The sequence below is a fragment of the Triticum urartu genome, chromosome 7A, assembly GCF_056163025.1.
Source record: "Triticum urartu cultivar PI428250 chromosome 7A, HENAU_Tu73, whole genome shotgun sequence".
NCBI classification, from domain to species: Eukaryota; Viridiplantae; Streptophyta; class Magnoliopsida; order Poales; family Poaceae; genus Triticum; species Triticum urartu.
The window spans coordinates 163,409,637-163,434,453 of record NC_141879.1 but is presented as its reverse complement, the minus strand read 5'-3'; positions in this window follow the sequence as shown (position 1 = coordinate 163,434,453).

The window sequence follows — 24,817 nt, the reverse complement described above, 5'->3', positions numbered from 1 at the left end:
TTGGACGCAGAAACAGAGAGAGACAGAGAGACATATCCAATCTCGGAGGGGCTCTCGCCCCTCCCATGCCATGGAGACCAAGGACCAGAGGGGAAACCCTTCTCCCATCTAGGGAGAAGGTCAAGGAAGAAGAAGAAGGGGGGCTCTCTCTCTCCCCCTCTCTTCCGGTGGCGCCGGAACGCCGCCGAGGCCATCATCATCACCGCAATCTAGATCAACAACTTCACCGCCATCATCACCAACTCTTCCCCCTCTATGTAGCGGTGTAACCCCTCTTTTACGTGCTGTAATATCTACTTAAACATGGTGCTCAATGCTATATATTATTTCCCAATGATGTATGGCTATCCTATGATGTTTGAGTAGATCCATTTTTTTCCTATGGGTTAATTGATGATCGTGATTGGCTTGAGTTGCATGTTTTATTATTGGTGTTGTCCTATGGTGCACTCTGTGTCACGCAAGCGGGAGGGATCCCCGCTGTAGGGTTTGCAATATTTTTATGATTTTCTTATGGTGGGTGGCGTGAGTGATAGAAACACAAACCCAAGTAAGTAGGTTGTTTGCGTATGGGAATAAAGAGGACTTGATGCCTTATAATTCTATGGTTGGGTTTTACCTTAATGATCTTTAGTAGTTGCGGATGCTTGCTGGAGTTCCAATCATAAGTGCATATGATCCAAGAAGAGAAAGTATGTTAGCTTATGCCTCTCCCTCAAATAAAATTGCAATAATGATTACCGGTCTAGTTATCGATTGCCTAGGGACAAATAACTTTCTCATGACAAAAAGCTCTCTAGTAAAACTAACTTAGTTGTGTATTCATCTAAACAGCCCCTAGCTTTTATTTATGTGCTCTTTATTATCTTGCAAACCTATCCAACAACACCTACAAAGTACTTCTAGTTTCATACTTGTTCTAGGTAAAGAGAGCTTTAAGCATGCGTAGAGTTGTATCGGTGGTCGATAGAACTTGAGGGAATATTTGTTCTACCTTTAGCTCCTCGTTGGGTTTGACACTCCTACTTATCGAAAGAGGCTACAATTGATCCCCTATACTTGTGGTTTATCAAGACCTCTTTTTGGCTCCGTTGTCAGGGAGTTATAGCGTGGGGTGAATATTCTCGTGTGTGCTTGTTTGCTTTATCACTAAGTAATTTTTATTTGATGTTATAAGTTTTTCTCTATCTTTAGTTATGGATATGGAACACGAAATACCAAAAAATATGTTTACTTGCTACTCATGTATATGGGGAACCTGCTAAAACCCTCGATGCTCATTATGTGAAAGATATTATGTACTACTTTGATAATCCCGAGAAAACCCCATTCAACTTTACAATGGGAGTAACATTGGATCAATGTGAATACTTTAGGGATTATCGCTTGACTCAAAAAGGGAAACTATTATGGGATCAAATTTATATGTTGCATTGGTATGCTTGGCAACTATGCTTGAGATATGATTATACTTGTTGCTCTAGGATGAAGGCTCCACACCTTCCCTTTTCTTGTGAATTTAATGATGATGAAACCTTGGCTTCTTATGCTAATGGTATATATGATTATTATGATGTGGAACAAATAGAAGAATTTGTTGCTTCTATGGGTGCTTATGAAATTGAATCTTTGTTTGAAGAGTTTGAAGATTTTGATGATTCAGTTTATAGACCTGAAAATTTAGCTATCCTTAAGTATTGCTATGAGAATTATAAATACAATTATGATATTGATGAATTTATCGAGAAAGTTTCCGCTGTCCGAGAAGAGACTAATATTTTGCAGGAGTCTATGGAAGAAGAAATTCATGAAACTGTGAGCTCATTGGATGAAAAAGATGATGAGGAGAGCGAAGAACAAAAGGAGGAAGAGCGGATTAGATACCCGTGCCCACCTTCTAATGATAGTAACTCATCAACTCATACATTGTTTAATTTCCCTTCATGCTTACCGAAGGATGAGTGCTATGATGATTGTTATGATCTCATTGATTCTTTTGAAATATCCCTTTTTGATGATGCTTGCTATGCTTGTGGCCAAGATGCCAATATGAATTATGCTTATGGAGATGAACTTTCTATAGTTCCTTATGTTAAACATGAAATTGTTGCTATTGCACTGTCACACCCTGATTTTCATGCCACAACACTTAAGCTAATAAATCATGATAAAATGTGGTTTGACAAAAACTTTTGAGTGTTTTGGACCTTGCCTTGTTTGGATTTTGTCTGTTGTTTGCAAGTGATCTAAAAATCAAATAAATCCTCCAACTCCTATACTTCATCTCCTTGCTCCAAACTCTTGAACCAATGATCATGCCATGTGTATAGAGCAATATAGTATTTTATTACAAAAATAATTTGGCCAAAAAGTATTTTCAAAAATTAGTTTTCCAAAAACCCCTGAATTAAGATTTGTACTGCAAGTACTTAATTCAGGGCAGTAAAAATCTTTCCAAAAATATGTTTGACTCCTATTAGATATAGGATACCCAGAAACCACAAAAATTTAATTTTAAAAGTTATTTTACTATTTTATTTAAAAGCTTTTTCTTAAGGCCAGAAATGGTCTTTAATAGGGAAAAATTATTTTATTGTTTTAAAAATATTTGACAAAAATCAGGGAAACTCAATGGACATATAGTTTCCATATATATGAGTTTAAACACATGGTCATGTTCAAAATATTGGACAAAACCTCCCAAACCATTTCTGCCCATTTCAAGGATTTGAAATATTTCTACAGGAAATATTCCCCAACAATTCCAAGAAAATTCTAGCATGTCACATATGACATGTTTAATGATCTTGACAAGTCCCATGTCATGGAGAACAGTATAACCCCATGAAAGCCTCTCAAAACCACTTTTGTCCTTTTTCAAGTTTGAACATTTTTACACTGTCAAACATGTCCTAATGCTCTCAAACTTGGTGCACATGCTCAAATGGTGTAATAATGCATCTAGACCAAATGGCACAAGTTGGAGAGAATGTTATCTCGATCAAAGTACCCCAAATCCCTCTCTGACCAGAATCAAATTTGAACAACTCTACATTTCCAAGTGTGTCCTTTTGATCTGAATTTTTGTAGACATGTTCAAATCCTCAAATGATGACACTACACCAAGTGGTGCATTAAGGAGAATAGATTTGCATGACTAAATCTTGGTAAAGCCATTTCTGCTGATTTCTAGGGTTTACAAAAGTTGCATTGGCAACTTTGCCCAAATGAGCTCAAAATTGGTTGAAGGACCTAATTATATGTGCCATTTCACCCTGTGGAGTGTCATGCCAAATGGAGTTCATTTGCTTAACCAAACAAGCATCAAACACCTTCTGCCACTTTACCAAAATTCCATTTTTGACCACTTCCACTAATCTTCATGACCCTATGTTTTTACCACAGCTGCCCCAGGTCACCTCCTACCTCCAGTAACTCTCCTCCTTCAACAGCTCAATTATTTTGGGGGTGAAACCCATCTCTTTCTCTCTCTGTTTACCCATGGCAACTCCTCCTCTCTCTCTGTCATTTCTATATGCAGCCCCCCACCTAGCTCCTGACCACTCTAGAGCATCCAAGGAAGCTCCAGGACACAAGTGGACATGCCCCTGACCTTTTAAAATGGCCATGCCGGCCATATGCACGCTCTGGAGCATGCTACAGTGCACTCCCGCACTGTAGCCGCCCCCTGCCAAGAACCTCCGGCCACCTCGGGCCTCCCCAGCGCGCCCGACGATGCTCCTCGACGTCCGCGTCACGCTACACTGTCGGCCCCTCCTCTCTCTCGCTCTCCGGCTCTCCCCCCATGCGCACAGAGCGCCGCCCGAGCGCGCCAGTCATTGCCCGCGATGGGGACTCGCTCTGCCACGTTCCCCGCTCCCTCTCTTCTCCCCCTGGGCGTAGTCGACGCCCACGAGCACCCAGACACACTCAAACAGGCCCTCGTGACCCGTGGCGACGGCAACAAGCTCACCGGCGCACAAGTCCACGGTGGACCATCGTGCGGCTATATAAGCCCGCCCCGGGCCGTTCCAGTGGCATCCGCCTCCTCCTCACACCCCCAAGAACGCGCCCGCACCACCCAATCAACCCCAGAGAGCTTCTATGCTCGGGATCGACCGAAGCTCCGCCGCCTCAGTCGACCATTGATCTCGCGGTACAGCCCCTCTCCGCCCCCGCTCTTGCTCGATCTGGAACCACCAGACCTCACTTACCCATTCCCCTCTTTCTCCCGCTCCTATTGCAGCTAAGAATGAGCTAACCAAGCACCTCCCGAAGCTCCTCCGCCGTGCCTCCTCGTCGCCGGCGAACCAGGCCACCCCGGCGACTAACTCCGGCACCACCCGAACGGCGACACGATGAGGAGTCCAGCGGTGCCATCAGCTCACCCCGCCGTGCCCGGAAACGTCGCCGGTGAGCTCGCCGTCCTCTCTGACCCTAGGTTGACGACGAAGGCCGTGGGGCCCGTCAGTCAGCCTCACATGCTGACGGATGGGCCCCACTCGTCAGGTTTAAAACGCAGGCGCGCGCGGACCGTTTCGCTGCGACAGCTGAAGGCGCATTTTTCGTTTACGCCTTCGACGTGGCAGCCTCCCGCGGGCTGAATCCCCTCTGGGCCTGCTGCACTGTGGCCCTTCTGGCCCAGTTGCACAGTGCTGCTTCTCCTTTTTCTTTTTCTGGAACTTGCAAAAATTCCACAGGATTAAATATTAATCCAAATGCAATAATTCCAACTCCCATATTTTTCTAAAAATCCCACCTATTTAATGGTGTAACTTTCATAAATATCCATCAAACTTTTCTGCACTGTTCAAATTTAAATTCAAATTTGAGCATTTATATTACCCTCTGAAAATCCATTTCTCCTATTATACAACTCCAAATCCATAACTAATAATTTTCCCCTTCTTAGAGTTCCCCCTAGTATTTATCAAAAATAAGTTGACATTTTTCTGAGCACTTTGGTTTTTCTGTTTTACTATTGCCTTATTTTCTCGTTATTTTCTTGCGAGGATTAGATCCCGTCTTAGACGAAGTTGCTGAAGAAGAAGAAGAAGGAGAAGGATTTGAAGAACTTGAAGACTTTGAAGACCAAGGCAAGCAGCCCTTTGACCATGATGAACCATTTTACATCATGATGGCATTTTCGTTGCTTCACTGAGTGCATGATATACCTTGAATGGCAACCTTGTTAGGCTTGCCTCCGTTGCATACTCCATTGATACTTGCATTTTTCATGACTCTACCCTTGCTTAGAGTTGTGTTGGTGGGTTGTAGAAATATGCTATAGTAAATGGCTACGCAAAGTGGGTCAGGGTTATGCATGGAAAGAAACAAGTGTGGTTTGACATACTTGCAAACAGCCCAGTGGGTGCCACTAATGCCCCTGGGAGATGATGATGAACTAGGTCACTACTTGGTGGAGAGGTAGTGTACCGAGGCTCGATAAAAGTGTTGTTTACAGAGACGGATTAGATTTAAGATTTGTCGACTGTCCCAACCTTACATGCGCAACCACTCTACCCTTGTATGGGAAAGGGCATTATTGATTACCTAGGCCGATACTAGCTTGGAGCCCGCATTACTAGTGATGGGGGAGAGTTGGTGCTCTCTCTCGGGACGGGGTCGTGCCAGGTAGGGCGGCCAAGAACATTTTTATGGGGCACCGGACACACCGTTGGTACCCCGTGCCAGTGGTATGTGATGAATATGGGAGCAAGGCTCCACAATTTTAAGTTGTGAAAGGTTGGGCACGGGGTTACTACCAATCGAGTGGACTCCATGTTAGTGTCGTCTAGGGAAAGATAGTGATCGGGTGCTTACCCTGGGTACTTGAAGTACCGTGGGTCGTGGATGACACGGGAGTTCCTCGGATCTTGTGGGTAAAGTGTGAAACCTCTGCAGAGTGTAAAACTATTCGAATAGGCGTGTCCACGGTCAAGGACAGTTGGGTGGTGCTGCTTAGACTACGTCCATATGTTTCTGACAAACAACACGGTTTGGAAAAAATATTGACGTGATTCGTGAGGAAGTCACGATGAGCTTGAGCATGAGTTGTTCATAACTCTCTCTCGATGTTGATGTCTGTAACCTCCTGATACTTGGTGCAGACGCATTCATATCCTTGATAAATGTTGATCATACTTGCATGAGAAAAACTAGCTTTCCGCAAAAATGCCAAATTAGCAGTAGTGCCTTGCATAATTATTCTGTTATCACCCTTGGGTTGCTTGCGAGTACATTCAAAGTACTCATTGGCTTGCCACTGGTTATTTTATTGGCCAGGCATGAAAGAACATGATATGAAGAAGAATACTTCGGTGACGAGCATGCGAGCTAGGACACTTCCCAGTCAGAATGCCTGTAGGGTTGAGGCAGATGGCATGGGTCCAAGTTATCGACGAAGATTTCCGCTGCGATGCTATACCCAAGACTTGACCATAATGGTCCTACTTGTGTAATACGGTATGTATGGGTGTAAGACTCTTGTTATTCAGCTTCTATGTGTTCAGTGAGCATTGATCTCTGGGATCATTGTACACGTGCACTCGGTGATCACGACTTATGAGTCGGGGTCCCCACAGAGCTGGTATCAGAGCCATCCTGACTGTAGGAAGCCTTAGTTAGCATGGAAGTTAGTTAGCTTGAGACCATCTAAACTTCTCTTCTTTTCTAAGCTTACCAAACCCGAGGGATATTTTCCATCTTGACCTCCCCTATTCAACTTTTGTAGATGGCTGTCGCCCCCTTGAGACTCCTTATGACAGGATTTCCATCACTCCTAAAAGACTGCCTCCAACAATGCCACTATCCCTTGCTGCCCATATACACCCTGCATGAACTGGAAAATGATGTGCTCGAGAAGGAGTTCTACGCCAAGGTTTTTGTGCCTGCCAAGACCTCACCCCAGGGGTGGTTCTTCATTGGACCACCCATGCCAACAAAAGATCTGGCCATTCAGCAAGTGGCATATGAAGCGCTCCTCCGTCTTTGAGGCCTCCTTCCAGAAATGAAAGAAGAACACACCACCCGCTACCTACCTAGAAAGAACGGATTTGGAGCCCCAGCTCAAGTGATGATTTCCCCAGAAGATGAGGATCCAACCCTCAAGTACCAGATCCGCTTCATTAACGCAGGAGACTACCTTCTACGTCACCTTACCGAAGCATTCCTTAAGGCTCGCCAAGACCTCCCTTCACTTCTGCACCTCCACTGCCTCGAGAAGAAGAAGGTGGCCGAGCAAGGACAGCAAATCACTGGCTTACAGGCCCACCTTGCCAATCAGGAGCAACAAATCGAGGAACTTCGGAAAACCCGCAACCAAACCCCACGCAGGAGGCACAGGAATGAATTTCCATATCCGCCTCGTAGAAGATCGTCGTCAGGCCTTCGACGACATAACCCAAGACTGGATAACAACCCTTTTTCCGTCACTTGTCACGGGTGTGGTGAACTTGGGCACATTAAAAGGATGTGTCCCAACAAGCAGCCAACTATTGCATTCCCTTTGGCACCACAAGGGGAACCCAGAAACTGAAGACTGAGCGCCCTTCTCTCCGATCAAGCATGACTACCGAGTCCGAGGACCCCTAGGGTAGGATGAGTCGTGTACCCCCGTATGCGTAGTCGAGTCCGTGAGATGGTTCGAATGGAACCACATTTTGTGTTGCTTGTTTTTACTTGTTTGTGTTTTGATATAAGTTGCACATTTGCCCTAGGCAGCTTGTACGCGACTATATCACCTATCTTATCATAATGAATGTGCGTGGCCTTAACGGCACCTGTTTGCTTGAACTTGCACTTTAGAACCCCCTTTAGGTATTCCCCTCCTCTATGCTACTTTTCCCTATCATCCCTCTCCTCAACTGAAGGCCAGCAAGACAAGATACACCAAGGATTCTACCTCGGCAACCAACTAGCACTGAAGAACTTTTCTACAGCCTCCTCGACCAAGTAAAACCCCGTAGAGTTGTGTTTAACCCCCCAGACTAGAAACCCATTCCTAGACCCTTCGAGACTTCACGAGATACCCCAGCTCGAGTCCTTAACCATGTGCTTAACCCACAGAATTGCAAGAGAACCAGTTAAGCCTCTGTAAACCTTGCACAACACTGGGATCATTATGGAACTAGTGGACATAGTGAACGAGCACATTATCATCCTAATATAGCACAAGAGTTGATGCTTTCGGTGGTATAAGGTTATTTGTTTAAAGGACTAGATAGAACAACCGGCATCTCAGCAACCGTGCTTAAGGATAAGGTGACAAACGTTCGCTCGCACACTAGATCCTTGAAACCCTTACGCCTTACCAAGCCACAACATGGTCGGATCCTGACCTTGGGCTTTGTCTCTAGATCGATAAGACCTTGGCCAATGCTCAACCGTGACCATCACCAATGCCTCAGCCCACCTTACGTACCCCATAGACTTCATGGAGTGCTTGGACAAGTTAGTTGTCATCCTTCCTTCATGACATACTTGTCTACCCGAAGATGGAAGAAGAGCCATTCAGCTAGTCAAGGAACATTTGAAGACCGCCATGTCAAGGAGGAAGAACTACACCAACCACCATCGTCAAGGAGTGAAATTTCTCATCAAAGACCAGGTGTATCTGCAAGCCACTTCTCTCAAAGGAACCAAGCATTTCCATGTCAAAGGGAAGCTCACACCAAGATTTATCGGCCCTCTCCAAGATCACTGCAAGACGAAGAATAAACGGCTACCAGCTAGAGTTATCACCTGAGTCACCCACTGTGCACAACGTTTTTCCACATGACACCACTCCGGAAATGTTTCCAACTTCCTAACTAGCCCGGTCTCTACAAGGACATCGACCACGAGCCATCGACCTCCAGCCCAATATGACCTACGCGAGAGATCCCAATTGCAATCTGGATCAAGCAGGACGACAAACACGAAGCCATGCCATCGAGTACTTCAAGGTTCAATGGAGCACCAGACGGAAGCAGAAGTAGTATGAGGATGTGAAGAGTACCCCAAACCCAAGTTTCCGTATTCCTTTCCGCGCCTAGTCTGGGAATCTCGGGGACGAGATTCTTGTAAGGGGGGTAGGTCTGTCACACCCTGATTTTCATGCCACAACACTTAAGCTAATAAATCATGATAAAATGTGGTTTGACAAAAACTTTTGAGTGTTTTGGACCTTGCCTTGTTTGGATTTTGTCTGTTGTTTGCAAGTGCTCTAAAATTCAAATCAATCCTCCAACTCCTATACTTCATCTCCTTGCTCCAAACTCTTGAACCAATGATCATGCCATGTGTATAGAGCAATATAGTATTTTCTTACAAAAATAATTTGGCCAAAAAGTATTTTCAAAAATTAGTTTTCCAAAAACCCCTGAATTAAGATTTGTACTGCAAGTACTTAATTCAGGGCAGTAAAAATCTTTCCAAAAATATGTTTGACTCCTATTAGATATAGGATACCCAGAAACCACAAAAATATAATTTTAAAAGTTATTTTACTATTTTATTTAAAAGCTTTTTCTTAAGTCCAGAAATGGTCTTTAATAGGGAAAAATTATTTTATTTTTTTAAAAATATTTGACAAAAATCAGGGAAACTCAATGGACATATATTTTCCATATATATGAGTTTAAACACATGGTCATGTTCAAAATATTGGACAAAACCTCCCAAAACCATTTCTACCCATTTTAAGGATTTGAAATATTTCTACAGGAAATATTCCCCAACAATTCCAAGAAAATTCTAGCATGTCACATATGACATGTTTAATGATCTTGACAAGTCCCATCTCATGGAGAACAGTATAACCCCATGAAAGCCTCTCAAAACCACTTTTGTCCTTTTTCAAGTTTGAACATTTTTGCACTGTCAAACATGTCCAAATGCTCTCAAACTTGGTGCACATGCTCAAATGGTGTAATAATGCATCTAGACCAAATGGCACAAGTTGGAGACAATGTTATCTTGATCAAAGTACCCCAAAACCCTCTCTGACCAGAATCAAATTTGAACAACTCTGCATTGCCAAGTGTGTCCTTTTGATCTGAATTTTTGTGGACATGTTCAAATCCTCAAATGATGACACTACACCAAGTGGTGCATCAAGGAGAATAGATTTGCATGACTAAATCTTGGTAAAGCCATTTCTGCTGATTTCTAGGGTTTACAAAAGTTGCATTGGCAACTTTGCCCAAATGAGCTCAAAATTGGTTGAAGGACCTAATTATATGTGCCATTTCACCCTGAGGAGTGTCATGCCAAATGGAGTTCATTTGCTTAACCAAACAAGCATCAAACACCTTCTCCCACTTTACCAAAATTCCATTTTTGACCACTTCCACTAATCTTCTTGACCCTATGTTTTTACCATAGCTGCCCCAGGTCACCTCCTACCTCCAGTAACTCTCCTCCTTCAAAAGCTCAATTATTTTGGGGGTGAAAAGCATCTCTTTCTCTCTCTGTTTACCCATGGCAACTCCTCCTCTCTCTCTCATTTCTATATGCAGCCCCCCACCTAGCTCCTGACCACTCTAGAGCATCCAAGGAAGCTCCAGGACACAAGTGGACATGCCCCTCACCTTTTAAAATGGCCATGCCGGCCATATGCATGCTCTGGAGCACGCTACAGTGCGCTCCCGCACTATAGCCGCCCCCTGCCAAGCACCTCCGGCCACCTCGGGCCTCCCCAGCGCGCCCGACGATGCTCCTCGACGTCCGTGTCACGCTACACTGTCGGCCCCCTCCTCTCTCTCCCTCTCCGGCTCTCCTCGCATGCGGACAGAGCGCCGCCCAAGCGCACCAGTCATTGCCCGCGATGGGGACCCGCTCTGCCGCGTTCCCCGCTCCCTCTCTTCTCCCCCTGGGCGTAGTCGACCCCCACGAGCACCCCAAACACACTCAAATAGGCCCCCGTGACCCGTGGCGACGGCAACGAGCTCGCCGGCGCACAAGTCTATGGTGGACCATCGTGCGGCTATATAAGCCCGCCCCGGGCCGTTCCAGTGGCATCCGCCTCCTCCTCACACCCCCAAGAACGCGCCCGCACCACCCAATCAACCCCGGAGAGCTTCTATGCTCGGGATCGACCGAAGCTCCGCCGCCTCGGTCGACCGTTGATCTCGCGGTACAGCCCCTCTCCGCCCCCGCTCTTGCTTGATCTGGAACCACCAGACCTCACGGACCCATTCCCCTCTTTCTCCCGCTCCTATTGCAGCTCGGAACGAGCTAACCAAGCACCTCCCGAAGCTCCTCCGCCGTGCCTCCTCGTCGCCGGCGAACCAGGCCACCCCGGCGACCAACTCCGGCACCACCCGAACGGTGACACGACGAGGAGTCCAGCGGTGCCATCAGCTCACCCCGCCGTGCCCGGAAACGTCGCCGGTGAGCTCGCCGCCTCCCTGACCCTAGGTTGATGACAACGGCCATGGGGCCCGTCAGTGAGCCTCACATACTGACAGGTGGGCCCCACCCGTCAGGTTTAAAACGCACGCGCGCGCGAACCTTTTCGTTGCGATGGCTGAAGGCGTATTTTGCTTTTACGCCTTCGACGTGGCAGCCTCCCGCGGGCTGAATCCCCTCTGGGCCTGCTACACTGTGGCCCTTCTGGCCAAGTTGCATAGTGCTGCTTCTCCTTTTCCTTTTTCTAGAAACTTGCAAAAATTCCACAGGATTAAATATTAATCCAAATGCAATAATTCCAACTCCCATATTTATCTAAAAATCCCACCTATTTAATGGTGTAACTTTCATAAATATCCATCAAAATTTTCTGCACTGTTCAAATTTAAATTCAAATTTGAGCATTTATATTCCCCTCTGAAAATCCATTTCTCCTATTATACAACTCCAAATCCATAACTAATAATTTTCCCCTTCTTAGAGTTCCCCCTAGTATTTATCAAAAATAAGTTGACATTTTTCTAAGCACTTTGGTTTTTCTGTTTTACTATTGCCTTATTTTCTCGTTATTTTCTTGCGACGATTAGATCCTGTATTAGACGAAGTTGCTGAAGAAGAAGAAGAAGAAGAAGAAGAAGAAGAAGGAGAAGGATTTGAAGAACTTGAAGACTTTGAAGACCAAGGCAAGAAGCCCTTTGACCATGATGAACCATTTTACATCATGATGGCATTTTCGTTGCTTCACTGAGTGCATGATATACCTTGAATGGCAACCTTGCTAGGCTTGCCTCCGTTGCATACTCCATTGATACTTGCATTTTTCATGACTCTACCCTTGCTTAGAGTTGTGTTGGTGGGTTGTACAAATATGCTATAGTAAATGGCTACGCAAAGTGGGACAGGGTTATGCATGGAAAGAAAAAAGTGTGGTTTGACATACTTGCAAACAGCCCAGTGGGTGCCACTAATGCCCCTGGGAGATGATGATGAACTAGGTCACTACTTGGTGGAGAGGTAGTGTACCGAGGCTCGATAAAAGTGTTGTTTACAGAGACGGATTAGATTTAAGATTTGTCGACTGTCCCAACCTTACATGTGCAACCACTCTACCCTTGTATGGGAAAGGGCATTATTGATTACCTAGGCCGATACTAGCTTGGAGCCCGCATTACTAGTGACGGGGGAGAGTTGGTGCTCTCTCTCTCGGGACGGGGTCGTGCCAGGTAGGGCGGCCAAGAACATTTTTATGGGGCACCGGACACACCGTTGGTACCCCGTGCCAGTGGTATGTGATGAATATGGGAGCAAGGCTCCACAATTTTAAGTTGTGAAAGGTTGGGCACGGGGGTTACTACCAATCGAGTGGACTCCATGTTAGTGTCATCTTGGGAAAGATAGTGATCGGGTGCTTACCCCGGGTACTTGAAGTACCGTGGGTCGTGGATGACACGGAAGTTCCCCGGATCTTGTGGGTAAAGTGTGCAACCTCTGCAGAGTGTAAAACTATTCGAATAGCCGTGTCCACGGTCAAGGACAGTTGGGTGGTGCTGCTTAGACTACGTCCATATGTTTCTGACAAACAACACGGTTTGGAAAAAATATTGACGTGATTCGTGAGGAAGTCATGATGAGCTTGAGCATGAGTTGTTCATAACTCTCTCTCGATGTTGATGTCTGTAACCTCCTAATACTTGTTGCAGACGCATTCATATCCTTGATAAATGTTGATCATACTTGCATGAGAAAAACTAGCTTTGCGCAAAAATGCCAAATTAGCAGTAGTGCCTTGCATAATTATTCTGTTATCACCCTTGGGTTGCTTGCGAGTACATTCAAAGTACTCATTGGCTTGCCACTGGTTATTTTATTGGTCAGGCATGAAAGAACATGATATGAAGAAGAATACTTCGGTGACGAGCATGCGATCTAGGACGCTTCCTAGTCAGAATGCCTGTAGGGTTAAGGCAGATGGCATGGGTCCAAGTTATCGACGAAGATTTCCGCTGCGATGCTATACTCAAGACTTGACCATAATGGTCCTACTTGTGTAATACAGTATGTATGGATGTAAGACTCTTGTTATTCAGCTTCTGTGTGTTCAGTGAGCATTGATCTCTGGGATCACTGTACACGTGCACTCGGTGATCACGACTTATGAGTCGGGGTCCCCACATGCACCCACGCATGATAGTCCTATTATCTTTTTGAATTCTCCCGACTACACTATATCGGAGAAGTTTGTCCTTATTAAGGATTATATTGATAGGTTGCGTTTTACTACTACACATGATGATTTTGATAAATATAATATGCATGTTCTTGCTGCTCCTAATTGCAATTATTATGAGAGAGGAACTACATCTCCGCCTCTCCCTGTTTCCAATATGATAAAATTGCAAGAAACTGTTTATATTATGCATTGGCCTTTACTATGTGTGCATGAATTTTTCTTTTATGACATGCCGATGCATAGGAAGAGAGTTAGACTTCGTTGTTGCATGATATATGTTACTTTGTGCTCACTACTAAATCACAAATCATTGTTAATTAAAATTGGCTTTGATATACCTTGGGATCCGGGTGGATTCATTACTTGAGCACTATATGCCTAGCTTAATGGCTTTAAAGAAAGCGCTGCCAGGGAGACAACCCAGAAGTTCTAGAGAGTCATTTATTTCTGTTGAGTGCTTTTATATAGTTTAAAAACAAAACAAAAAGATGGGAACACAAAACTTTTCAAAAAGGAAAGTGAAAGTGAGAGAGACAAGCATTCTTGAAGTGGGGGAGCTCCTTGAACTTTGTTCATGCTCACGGAAACTTTGTGAATCTTGATTACAGAAATTTTTCAACAAAAACAATTCTCCCCTTGTAGAATTCCATTGTATTATAAAAATAATGTGCCAAGATTTGCCTTTAGGATGTTTACATTGCTTGTTGGTTTCTGCGATGCAGAACAGAAACTTTGGTTGTAGTGCGCGATTTTACATTTTTTACTGGAACGTCAAACGGTTCTGCAACCTTTTTCACTGTCTTTATATACAATTTTTTTATTTTTCCTAATTTATTCAGAATTTTTGGAGTAACATAAGTTTGGTGAATGTTTAGATTACTACAGACTGTCCTGTTTAAGAAAGATTCTGTCTTTGATGCATAGTTTGCTTGTTTTGATGAATCTATCAATTTCTATGAGTGGATTAAGCCATGGAAAAGTTATATTAAAGTAGCTACAATGCAAAAAAAATTATGAATTGGTTTGCAACAGTACTTAGAGTAGTGATTTGGTTTATTATACTAACGGATCTTACCGAACTTTCTGTTAAGTTTTATGTGATTGTAGTTTTCAAGTTTTGGGAGAGATCATGATGGATGAAGGAATAAGGAGTGGCAAGAGCCTAAGCTTGGGGATGCCTGAGGCACCCCAAGGAAATATTCAAGGACTCCCAAGCAACCAAGCTTGGGGATTCCCCGGAAGGCATCCCCTCTTTATTCTAATGATCATCGGTAATTTCACTTGGAGCTATATTTTTATTCGTCACATGATATGCGTAAATCTTGGAGCATCTTTTGCATTTAATTTTCACTTTTCTTTTATGCACCATGCTGGTATGAGATAGTCCTTGGTTGATTTATAGAATGCTCATTGCACTTCACTTATATCTTTTGAGTATGGCTTTATAGAATGCTTCATGTGCTTCACTTATATCTTTCGAAGTTTGGATTGCCTGTTTCTCTTCACATAGAAAACCGCCATTTGTAGAATGCTCTTTTGCTTCACTTATATTTGTTAGAGCATGGGCATATCTTTTGTAGAAAGGATTAAAGTCTCTTGCTTCACTTATATCTATTTAGAGAGATGACAGGAACTGGTCATTCACATGGTTAGTCATAAAACTTGTAGATCACTGAATATGATATGTTTGATTCCTTGCAATAGTTTTGCGATATAAAGATGGTAATGTTAGAGTCATGCTAGTGGGTAGTTGTGGATTTTAGAAATACTTGTGTTGAAGTTTGTGATTCCCGTAGCATGCACATATGGTGAACCGTTATGTGATGAAGTTGGAGCATGATTTATTTATTTATTGTCTTCCTTATGAGTGGCAGTCGGGGACGAGCGATGGTCTTTTCCTACCAATCTATCCCCCTAGGAGCATGCGTGTAGTACTTTGTTTCAATGACAAATAGATTTTTGCAATAAGTATGTGAGTTCTTTATGACAAATGTTGAGTCCATGGATTATACGCACTCTCACCCTTCCATCATTGCTAGCCTCTTCTGTACCGTGCATTGCCCTTTCTCACCTCAAGAGTTGGTGCAAACTTCGCCGGTGCAACCAAACCCCATGATACGATACGTTCTATCACACATAAGTCTCCTTATATCTTCCTCAAAATAGCCACCATACCTACCTATTATGGCATTTCCATAGCCATTCCGAGATATATAACCATGCAACTTCCATCATCATCATTTACATGACTTTAGCATTTATTGTCATATTGCTTTGCATGATCGTAAGATAGCTAGCATGATGTTTTCATGGCTTGTCCGTTTTTTTGATGTCATTGCTACGCTAGATCATTGCACATCCTGGTACACCACCGGAGGCATTCATATAGAGTCATATGTTTGTTCTAGTATCGAGTTCTAATATTGAGTTGTAAGTAAATAAAAGTGTGATGATCATCATTATTAGAGCATTGCCCCATAAATAAAAGAGAGAGGCCAAAGAAGCCTAAATAAAAAAGGGGGCCAAAGAAGCCCGCCAAAAAAACAAGAAAAAGGGGGGCAATGTTACTATCCTTTTACCACACTTGTGCTTCAAAGTAGCACCATGTTCTTCATATAGAGAGTCTCTTGAGTTATCACTTTTATATACTAGTGGGAATTTTCATTATAGAACTTGGCTTGTATATTCCAACGATGGGCTTCCTCAAATGCCCTAGGTCTTCATGAGCAAGCAAGTTGGATGCACACCCACTTAGTTTCCAGTTTAAGCTTTCATACACTTTATAGCTCTTAGTGCATCCGTTGCATCGCAATCCCTACTCCTCGCATTGACATCAATTGATGGGCATCTCCATAGCCCATTGATTAGCCGCGTCGATGTGAGACTTTCTTCCTTTTGTCTTCTCCACACAACCTCCACCATCATATTCTATTGCACCTATAGTGCTATGTCCATGGCTCACGCTCATGTATTGAGTGAAAGTTGAAAAGGTTTGAGAATGTCAAAAGTATGAACCAATTGCTTGGCTTGTCATCGGGGTTGTGCATGATTTGAATATTTTGTGTGGTGAAGATGGAGCATAGCCAGACTATATGATTTTGTAGGGATAACTTTCTTTGGTCATGTTATTTTGAAAAGACATGATTGCTTTATTAGTATGCATGAAGTATTATTGTCTTAATGTCAAATGATAGACTATTGCTTTGAATCACTCGTGTCTTAATATTCATGCCATGATTAGATTACATGATCAAGATTATGCTAGGTAGCATTCCACATCAAGAATTATATTTTCTATCATTTACCTACTCAAGGACGAGTAGGAATTAAGCTTGGGGATGCTGATACGTCTCCGTCGTATCTATAATTTTTTATTGTTCCATGCCAATATTATACAACTTTCATATACTTTTGGCAACTTTTTATACAATTTTTGGGACTAACATATTGATCCAGTGCCCAGTGCTAGTTCCTGTTTGCTGCATGTTTTTTGTTTTGCAGAAAATCCACATCAAACAGAGTCCAAACGGGATAAAAACTGAAGGAGATTTTTTTGGAATATATGTGAATTTTGGGAAGTGAAATCAACGCGACATGATGCTCGAGGGGCCCACGAGGCAGGGGTGCGCCCCAGGGGCGCAGGCGCGCCCCTAACCCTCGTGGCCACCCGGTAAGGCGGTTGATGCCCTTCTTTCGCCGCAAGAAAGCTAATATCCAGATAAAATCATGTCCAAAATTCAGCCCAATCGGAGTTATGGATCGGGCAACATCTGGAGCGCAGAAACAGAGACAGACAGAGAGACATATCCAATCTTGGAGGGGCTCTCGCCCCTCCCATGCCATGAAGACCAAGGACCAGATGGGAAACCCTTCTCCCATCTAGGGATAAGGTCAAGGAAGTAGAAGAAGAACAAGAAGAAGAAGGAGGAGGAGGGCTCTCTCTCCCCCTCTCTTCCGGTGGCGCCGGAACACCGCCGGGGCCATCATCATCACCGCAATCTACACCAACAACTTCACCGCCATCATCACCAACTCTTCCCCCCTTTATGCAGCAGTGTAACCCCTCTTTTACCCGTTGTAATCTCTACTTAAACATGGTGCTCAATGCTATATATTATTTCCCAATGATGTATGGATATCCTATGATGTTTGAGTAGATCCGTTTTGTCCTATGGGTGAATTGATGATCGTGATTGGTTTGAGTTGCATGTTTTATTTTTGGTGCTGTCCTATGGTGCTCTCCGTGTCGCGCAAGCGCGAGGGATCCCCGCTGTAGGGTTTGCAATATGTTCATGATTTGCTTATGGTGGGTGGCGTGAGTGATAGAAACACATACCCGAGTAAGTAGGTTGTTTGCGTATGGGAATAAAGAGGACTTGATGCCTTATAATTCTATGGTTGGATTTTACCTTAATGGTCTTTAGTAGTTGCGGATGCTTGCTAGATTTCCAATCATAAGTGCATATGATCCAAGAAGAGAAAGTATGTTAGCTTATGCCTCTCCCTCAAATAAAATTGCAATAATGATTACCGGTCTAGTTATCGATTGCCTAGGGACAAATAACTTTCTTGTGACAAAAAGCACTCTAGTAAAACTAACTTAGTTGTGTCTTCATCTAAACAACACCTACAAACTACTTCTAGTTTCATACTTGTTCTAGGTAAAGCGAACATTAAGCGTGCGTAGAATTGTATCAGTGGTCGATAGAACTTGAGGGAATATTTGTTCTACCTTTAGATCCTCGTTGGGTTCGACACTCCTACTTATCGAAAGAGGCTACAATTGATCCCCTATACTTGTGGGTTATCACGAATCAAGAGTCCGAACTTGCCAAGGCATGTCAAAGTGCACAAGAGGCCTGGGTCGAAGCCCAGGGCGCCCTGCAGGAAATCCAAGAGGCCAAGGAAATTGCGGCGGGTAAGGCTTTTATTATGCAAAGCAAGTATGTGAAGAAGAGGTAGCTCTTACTGACCTGGATTTGGAGTTCTCCGGGGGCGTTTGCGGGTCTGCCGCGCAGTGGCTCTGACGCTGTGGAATTCTTCTAAGCCGAAGAGGGGAGCTCAACGGAGAAGTTGTTCTGGTCGCAATATCTTGCGCCAGAACATCAGGTGCTCTTTAGCGATCAGCTAAAACAGTTGGTCGAGGTGCATAGGGTGGCCGAACTGGCCATGAAGGACTTGACAATCCAGCTGTGGCCTGCCGAAGCCATACCCAGTAGCTACTTTGGGCTCGTGAAGCGGTTGGTCAATGCCTGCCCCCGGCTTGACGTCATCAAGCGGTCAGTCTGTATTGAAGGTGCGCGGATGGCTTTCGCCCGTGTCAAGGTGCAGTGGGCGAAGATGAATGTCGTCAAGCTCACAACCGAAGGACCGCCTGAAGGCAAGGACCACCGCACGCCCAAGCGATATTTTAACGATGTACTGGAGGGATCACGCATTGTAGCGGAGCAATGTGCTAAGGACATTATTTTTTAATGAACATAGTCATGTTATCCTGTCCTGTAGTATGAAACAAAGCTGATATGTAATATAATGCTTGTTATTTTTAAGATTTTACCTCCTGTGCGGCCGTTTTTATTAAATCTGAGAGTTGGCCAGTCGTCGGCTTCAGCCCCCATGTAGGTAGTACGAGGGTGTTCGGGATGAAATCTAAACACTCTTTGTCCAAAAATGTGGTCCTTGAAGGAGGTGTTTAGCACAACGAACCAAGAAATCGGACTATGTGGCTCTATCACCCTCACTTAGCCATAGGAGTTTGACAATAGAAATTTAGGCGCAGCCCCTAGTATTTCATGAGTCCGAACAAGGGTGTTGTAAACACCTGATCGGGTAAAGACTGATTCATCGCATATGTCGGATTTCGGGTTCCGGCAGACCCTTGAGGTTCGAACACTAGGGTGCGCGCGGAGATTTCGCCTCCTTCCTACCTGCACCCCTCCGCCTCGTTAAGGTCTAAGCTATGGAAAGAATAACACGGGGGACACGAGGTTTATACTGGTTCGGGCCACCGTTGTGGTGTAATACCCTACTCCAGTGTGTGGTGTGGTGGATTGCCTCTTGGACTGATGATGATGAACAATACAAGGAAGAACAACCTCGCGAGGGTCTGTTCTTGGCTGGGGGGATGAACTGCTGGGAGGAGTTCAGTCACCCTTCTCTCTCTCTCTCTCTGATCCTTTGATCCTTCGATTCCTCCTCCCTCACCCTGCGGGTGGCCGGTCCTATTTATAGAGGCCCTGGTCCTCTTCCCAAATATCGAGCGGGAAGGGAGCCAACAATGGTGGGCTAATTTGAAGGGGGACAGCTAGTATCAGCTATCCTGACAAAAGTAGTCTTCGCCTGCGCAAAGAACTAGTGGTGATGCCGTCTTGGGCTCCACGATGACCTCCGTCTCGTAGTCCTCCTGGTCTTGGTCTCGTTGCACCGAAATGGCAACCTTTGCCTGATGCCTCGGTACTCCGCGTCTGCGCTTGCCCCCTTTGCACCAAAGAGGAAAGGAGGACACTGCGCGGGCTGGCACCCGCCTGGCACCCTTGGTCGTCATGGCTTGCGTCACGGGCACCTCGTGAGGTACCCCGCCTTGGTCTCTCCGCCTCCTCGTGAGCCAGCCTGATGAGGCCGTGCCTGAGGAAGCTCCGCGTCGTCCGCCCTGCGAGGCGTGGCCCCTCGCGAGGGTCTTGGTTTTGTGTTGGTGAAGATGGGCCGCGCTCGGCCCCCCTTTGAGCCACGCCGCAGGCCGCAGGCAGGCAAGTCTGGGGACCCCTGTTCCCAGAACGCCTCGCGGAAGGGCAAGAGCGAAGCGCCGCGGGCCCTAACAGCCTGCGGTCTTTGGCGCCGCGTGGCGGTTGATTGGACGTGGGCGTCTCCACTTCCCCATGGCGCCTCGGCAACTGCACGGATTTGACAAGTCCCTGCATGCAAAGCCGGTCATAATTACCTGCGATCGTGGGGGCCGTCGGTTGGCCCTCGCCAGCTATAAGTACGGATCGGTGTGTGCCCTTCTAGTTCATCTCCCCTTGCTCCTCCTTCTTCATGTCCCCGTCGAGGAGGTTCTCGGCCGCAGAGAAAGGGAAGGCTCGCCAGGTTGAGCCCACCTCTCCCCCGCCCAAGCACGGCCGAGGGCGCCCTCCCAAACATCCTGTGGCCACCACGGCAGCTCCCCATAGCCGTGGAGGTGATTTTTAGCACAGGACGGGCGGATTGCTGCGGCCGGGGGGCGTGCTCTGGCTGCGCGTCCCCCTATGCCGCGCTTTCGCGCTGCTGAGGTGCTGCCGGAGTTCGTCGTGTGGTCGACGGAGCCGACTAGCACCCGGCTTCAACTTCCTCGCTTCCTCCTTGGCGAGCTCCCGGCCGGCCCCCCGGGCGGCCTCTGGCTTCAGGCCGACGGCTGCTGTAGCCGGGCCTCATGGGTTTCACTGGAGGTCTCCGCAGCCGGGAGCCTGGCCCTGGCCTGCGGTTGGCAGACGTTTGCCCGCGCGTGTGGCCTGGGCCGTCGGTGTACCCTGCACTTCAAGTTTGACGGTGATGCCACCCTCTACGTGAGGGTGTTTGGGGAAGATTGTCGCCGCGCAGGGTGCTGCCCCGAGGACGACGACCGCGGCCGGGAACCCAGCTTGGGCGACGATGAAGAAGAAAGCGCTCGTGTGACCGGCGGCGCTCAGTGTTCCCCAAGCTTCTCTAGTTCTTCTTCAGGCGGCGACTCCTCTAGCGGTGGCCGCGGTCAGCCTCCACGCCGTCGTATCTGCTTGGGAGGTGGTAGCGCGTCCGCCCGCCGTCGCGCCCCAGTGAAGCGCGAGAGGGAGTCTGCCTGAGCCTCGGAGGCAACTCGAGTCTTCCCTGCAGGCCGGTGTGAGGCGAGCCGCGCCTGATTTGTTCTTTTCTTTTCCCTTTCCCTGCGCAAAAAGACAGTAGTGTGGAGCCTCACGGGGGCGTGTTTGGGTTATTGCTGTTAATCACCGTTTTGCTTCCGTTATCGTACCTTCCGGCTACGTGCCCGCGCGTGGATATTTCCCAGCCCCGGCCATGGGGGGGGGGGACCGACCCAGGCCCTGTGTTTGTGTCGCGGTGCCCGTGGGGCACGGACTGGAGGGGTGCTCCTGTAATGGGCCCAGGTCACGAACCCTTTGAATGACTAGGATGGGAACACTCGCGAGGGCGCTCGGCTGCCCCCCCCCTCGCAAGGCCTTGCACAAGAGAAATCGAGGCAAGAGAGTGAAAAGTTGAAGAACCACAAGCTAAAGATGGCAACAACTTCAATAAAACTTCGAATGAGAAGGAACAAGCCAACTACGGAAAGCAAATGAAAAGCCGCGTCCGGCACCTAATCTAGTCTTCGACGTCTTCTCACCAGCGCGGAGCTAAGTGCTGCCACTGGGCGTGGGAGGGAGCCCCAGGGCCTAAGGCCGGCGCTCCTGAGACTCCGGGGCGTGTACAGCCCCAACTCATTATTACGTGAGAGTGTCACGGGTGGTGAGCTTCACAGGCGTTGGCCTTCTTCACAGGCTCTGGGCCTTTTCCAAAATGCGATAGCTTCATAGGCATTCGCCTTCTTCACAGGCTCTGGGCCTTTTCCAAAAGGCGATAGCTTCACAGGCATTCGCCTTCTTCACAGGCTCTGGGCCTTTTCCAAAACGCGATAGCTTCACAGGCATTCTCCTTCTTCACAGGCTCTGGGCCTTTTCCAAAACGCGATAGCTTCACAGGCATTCGCCTTCTTCACAGGCTCTGGGCCTTTTCCAAAACGCGATAGCTTCAGAGGCATTCGCCTTCTTCACAGGCTCTGGGCCTTTTCCAAAACGTGATAGCTTCACAGGCATTCGCCTTCTTCACAGGCTCTGGGCCTTTTCCAAAACGCGATAGCTTCACAGGCATTCGCCTTCTTCACAGGCTCTGGGCCTTTGTAGGGGTAGAACCTCTGGAGGTGCTGGATGTTCCATGCGTTCTGGACTGGCACCCCCTCCTGAGTGTCCAAGCGCGCGGAGCCGGGCCTGGAAACATGAACAACTTTGAACGGGCCCTCCCACATGGGAGAGAGCTTGTTCAGCCCCTCCCTGGAGAGAATCCGCCTGAGCACGAGGTCTCCTACCTCGAGAGTTCTGGGGCGGATGTTGCGGCAGTGATATCGCCGCAGTGCTTGTTGGTACCTCACCGCTCGTAGCACGGCTTCTCGGCGACGTTCCTCCCCCGGCACGAGGTCCATCCCCCACATGGCGTCCTGCTGCGCCTCATCGAACGCCAGGACCCACGCGGAGCGACGTCTGACCTCGTGAGGGAGGACCACTTCGGCTCCGTAGACCAGGAAGAACAGGGTCTCCCCAGTCGGCTTGGTCGCGGTTGTGCGGATGGACCACAACACGGACTGAAGCTCGTCGTACCAACCTCTGCCGCAGGCCTCCATCTTCTTCTTGAACGTCCTGGTCTTGAGGCCCCTCAGAACCTCCGCGTTGGCTCGCTCGGCCTGGCCGTTGCTTCGGGGGTGCGCCACCGAGGCGTAGCATATCTGCGTTCCAAGGTTAGCATAGTATGTTTTGAAGAGGTTACTGGTGAACTGCGAACCATTATCCGTGATGATGCAATTCGGCACCCCGAATCGGCTCACGATGCCCTTGATGAACTTGACCGCGGAACCCGCGGGAATGGTGTGGACAGCCTCTACTTTAGCCCACTTGGTGAAGTTATCCACGGCGACGTAGAGGTAGCGGTAGCCCCCTGGCGCCCGAGGAAACGGGCCCAAGATGTCCAGCCCCCAGACTGTGAATGGCCACGAGAGGGGTATAGTCTGCAAGCCTCCTGCTGGCTGATGGATCTGCTTGGCGTGGAACTGGCAGGCCTCACAAGCTTTCACTAGTTCGACGGCGTCATTGAGCGTGGTGGGCCAATAAAACCCACTGCGGAACGCCTTGCCGACGAGGGTCCGTGATGATGAATGATGTCCACAGTCTCCGCCGTGTATATCTTCCAGTAGTTCCTTCCCTTGCTCCATGGAGATGCAGCGCAGGGATACATCGTTTGGTCGCTTCCGGTAGAGCTCTCCATCTTTGATGCAGTATGCCGTGGCCTGGCGTGCCACTCGCTCCGCTTCCTCCTTCTCCGGCAGGATCCCTTACGTTAAGTAACTCCGGAGCTCCGCGATCCAACATCCCTCCTGAGGTTCCATCGTCAGGAGCAGGCGTGCTCCTGAGGCCGGGCCACAGGCCGAAGCTCCTGAGGCAGGTGGCTGGGGGAGCTCCTCCCGGGGCTGAGCCGTGTTTGATAATGACGGCAGGGCAGAGGGCTTGAAGAGCCGCTCCTCAAAAACGCCAGGCTCCTGAGGTAACCGCCTGGACGCCCGTTTGGCGATGTCGTCGGCCTCCTGATTGGTGCCACGGGGCACATGCTGCAACTCCAACCCCCAGAACTGCTTCTCCATCCTACGGACCTCCGCAAGGTAGGCTTCCATGTGCTCATCCTTCGGCTCGTACACCTTGTTGGAGAAATTGACAAGAAGCTGCGAATCGCCCTTGATGGTGAGGCGTTTCACCCCCAGGGTAGCTGCGGCCTTCAAGCCCGCTATTAAACCTTCATACTCCGCTATGTTGTTGGAGACCTTTTCACCTTGCTGGAAACAGAGCTGCACAGCATAATAGAGCTTGTCCTAAGCGGGCGATATAAGCACCGCCCCAGCCCCAGCGCCATGCCTGGAGAACGCCCCATCGAAGTACATGACCCAGCCTTCTGGCGCCTCGCTTCCCGGGGATAGGGACCGATCCTCGTCGGCCTTGAGGTCTGGCGCCTCCGTCCATTCTGCCACAAAATCCGCCAATGCTGCTCCCTTGATGACTCTGGTCATGCTGAATTCGAGCTGAAACGCTTGCAGTTCTATGTTCCACTCAGTGACCCTTCCAGCTGAATTAGGGCTCCTGAGCACTCTCTCCAGGGGGTATGACGAGACGACCTTGATGGGGTGACCCTGAAAATAGTGCCGCAGCTTGCGCGAGGCCACCAGTAGCGTGAGGAGGAGTTTCTGAGGCATGGGGTACCATGCCCTTGCATCCCGCAACACCGTGCTGACGAAGTACACTGGGTGCTCCACGAGGTGGAGTGCGTCAGTGATGGTGTCTCCCTTCGGAGACCATGGCGCCTCTTGAGGCAATGAGGCCTCCAGAGACTGGCCATCTGGGAGAGGGGCCTCTTCCGCCTCCGGTGCGCCCCTCTGCG